Source organism: Tupaia chinensis, unplaced genomic scaffold (genome assembly GCF_000334495.1).
Source record: "Tupaia chinensis unplaced genomic scaffold, TupChi_1.0 Scaffold000039_1, whole genome shotgun sequence".
In the NCBI taxonomy this organism is placed as follows: domain Eukaryota; kingdom Metazoa; phylum Chordata; class Mammalia; order Scandentia; family Tupaiidae; genus Tupaia; species Tupaia belangeri.
The window spans coordinates 1,423,819-1,427,644 of NW_006159494.1; positions in this window are offsets into that span (position 1 = coordinate 1,423,819).

Below are 3,826 nucleotides of genomic sequence, written 5' to 3' on the forward strand. Positions count from 1 at the left end.
AAGAGTTGAGAAACTGAGCTAAAACAATATGAGTTAGTGGTTAGAGAAATGATTATTTGAAAAAAAAATGAGAAGTAGAAATATTTTTGGAAGATTGGTATCTCCAAATTATGAGATGCTTGTGGTTATGACTGAAGAAGTGGTTGCCAGGGATCAAGTAGAGGAAGAAATCGCTGGAGATGTCTTGGATCCTTTCTTAGCCTTACATGTTCCTTTTTTTTTTTTTTTTGTAATGATGTATAAGGACAATGTAGATTTTCATATTTGTATCTTGTATCTAAGGACCTTGTAACATCTAATTGGTTCTCTCTCTCTCTCTCTCTCTCTTTTTTTTAATTGCCAGAAGGTGAGTGTGCTCACCAGAGAGTGAAAGAAAACGAGAGAGAGAAAAAAGAAGGGAAAGCAGTTCTCAGTGAAACACAGTCACACAATTCCTTCTCCATTTCTCCTATATATTATAGAGAAAAATAAGCATTGATTTCACAAGACACGTGCCTGACATGTTTTCCAAATGGCCGGGGCCAGTTCTGAAGCATAGTCAGCTATATGGGATCCTGTTCTTTTAACCCCTTGGCTCTGGGGCTTGCCCTCCCATTATTTTCATTTATCTTGGATTGTCTAGGGAGAACATCACTATCTGCAAATAGTGACAATTTTGTTTTTTGCTTTTCTAGTGATTTTACCTCACTTAATTCTTCTCTTAATGAATTAGCAGCTAGACTATCCAGTAAAATGTTGAATGGTACTAGTGATTATCCTGTCCATTTCGGTTCATGATTTTTACTAGACCATTTCTATTATTTCAGTATTAATGGTGGCATTGGCTATGGTTTTCCAGTATTGTCTTTATCAAATAATAGAAGTTTTCTTTTTTTTTTTCAAGGTATTAAAGTTTTTGTTTTCATTCTTGCTTTGAAATCAGGAATATAGATTACATGTTATCAAATGCTTTTCATCATTTATTAAAATAAACATGTTTTCTTTTAATCTGATAATATAATGGAATAAAATGTTGATACTGTTTCACACAATTCAGCAAACACATTTTGAGTGCTTGTTATGTGCCAGGTCCTAATTTACACATGGGACAATCAGTGGTGAACAAAACATATATATATTTCTTTTTTTTTTTTAGAGGTTTTTCCTGTAGGACATGTGTGCTGGCCAGACAGGCAAAGAGAGACAGAGAGACAGAAAGCAAGAAATCACCCACCAGGGAAGATGGCCACGCCACAATCCCTTCTCCTCTCAGAATCTTGGGTGCGCACGCACCCGTGCCTGGCGTGAGTTTTTAAACCACCGGGTCCAGGACTCGAACCGCAGTTGACTACATGGGAGTCCAGCGACATAGCCATTATGCTAACTGCTGGTCCCTATATTTCTTTTTTTAAGTTTTTGCCATAGGGAAAGTGCACTTGGAGAGAGACAGAGAGGAACAAAGAAAAGGAAAGTGAGAAATCACCTTCCAGAGAGTATGGCCACACTGCAATTCCTTCTCCTCCATTCTCCTCTTGGGACCTGGTGTAATTATTAAGTTGCTAAGTCTGGGACTCCAACCACGCTACAGGCCATGTGGGAGTCCAGTGCCCCAATCACCATACTACCTACTGGCCCAACATATATATATATATTTTTAATTCATGTCTTAGTCAACTCTACATGCTAATGGATACAGCACTTGTTCTTCTGGAGATCGATTCTACAGATATATGCTGTAAGGTACATAGACACAAAGGTATTTTCTGGAGCAGTTTTCTATGTTGAAGAACATATAACAGTAGAAGAGTGATAAAGGAGTGACACCATAATCGTATATAGAACACTATGTAGCCATTAAAAGACTAAGGAAGACACACGTTCTGACAAGAAAATTTCTCTATGTTTCATTAAATTTGGGGCTGGATGGTGGTGCAGCAGTGACATATGATGTTCTACAAGGCTATCCCATGTGGGAAGATTCCAGGTTCATGTCTGGAGACCTCTCTGAATACTCAGGGCCCATGCATGCCCATGACTTGGGGCTGATTGAAGCTGATGGTGAATCATGAAATCAAGACCCTACTGGGGGGACTAACAGGTGACACGGTGGTTAAGGTGCTGGATTCCCACATGATCTACTACAGTTTGAGTCCCAGACCCAATAGCTTGAAAGTCATGCCAGATACACGTATGTATGTATGTGTCCAAAAATCCCAAGAAAAGAATGGAGGAGAAGGGATTTCGGCATGGTCACTCCCCTGGGGGTTGATTTCTCAATTTGTCTCTCTCTCCAACAAGTGTACTCACCTATGGCAAAAACCTAAAAAAAAGAGAGATACCCTATTGATTGGGGTACTGTCTCCATGTCTCTCTTGTTCGTGAAATAAATAAATAAAATTTAAAAATTAATTTTTAAGATTACATATCATGAATGCATAAAAGATATATATATTCATAATACAAATGCACCAAAGGTCTTCATAAAGTTCATAGAAAATGTGTACTATGGAAAAAGTAAGCGTTGATTTCACAATTTTTTGCACCACAATAAACTCATACTTTAATTCCACTTTCCACAAACTTTTTGAAGTACTTGTCAAAAAGTATAGAAGAAGAAGTGAAGGTTATGATTCTAGCTATAACAGTGGGGGCCAGCCAGTGGGATGGTGGTTAAGGCAACTGGATCCCACATGGCTGGCTGTGCAGAGTCCGAGATCCAGTAGCTTGAAAATCACACTGGACGTGTGTGCATGTATGCCCAAAATCCCAAGAGGAGGACGGGGGAGAAGAAATTGTGGTGTGGTCATCCTCTCCTGAGGAGGATGATGGGGGGTGATTTCTCATTCTCTCTCTCTTTCTCTCTCTCTGGCAAGTTCATGTGTCACATAGTAAATTAAAAAAAATAATAAATAAAGCCAGTGGTGATTACCTCTGAGGAGGGAAGGGACTGGGGCAAACAGGAACCCCAATATGTTTCTCTGTAAATTTATTGTTTGAAGCATTTGCATAAAAATTTATTTGTGTGTCATAAAGAGAGAGAAAAATAGCATGGAACTACTGTGAAACCAGAACAAATTTTGACAGATGGTCTGTCAGAACTAGCAGGAAAAAATAATGCAGGCATTGGGAAAATAACAGAGGAGAAAATATCAGGTCAATATCCTCAGTTAATTAAAACTAAAAAGGAAAAGGAAGAGAGTGATAGAAAAACAATCGAAATGATCAGCATCTGAAGCTAAAGCAGGAGATCAGAGAGATCTTGGGGAGCTGTTATCTGTGGCCACGGTCCATTACATCTGTGATTTATGAAGATCATTTTGTCAAAACCAGAGCATCACGAGCCCTTCTTACAGCTCTATTTCAGAGAGGCTGGAAGGCATCATTTCATCTCAACACCCAAGAGGAAACAATCCTGAGCCAAGAAAGATTTAAATATCCTCAGAGACAAGAGTTCTGCTTGCCAACTCTTAAGGAGCCAGGATTTACTTGTCATGATGAACCGAGATGCTGAGCAGAGAACAGATTCTTAGGGAAAAGGCAGGGACCAAACAGTGTGACATCTGCATGTCAGATGTTTTTATTCAAGAGCCTGTTTTGTTTTTGTGATTTTTTTTATTTAAAAAAAAAAAAGTTTGGGTATTTGCATTTCCAGACAAAATCAGATCACACTCAGCAGCTTTCTGAATATTTAGCCGTCCACTTCCCTGAGCGCTCTTGCATGTTGCCTAATGGTGTGTAAAACACTTTTTCATATATTATTTCAGGTGATACTCATGACAACAAGCCTAGGCCTAGTACAATGATCTTTTTTTTTTTTTTTTTTTTTTTAAAAATCAAATTTTTCTAA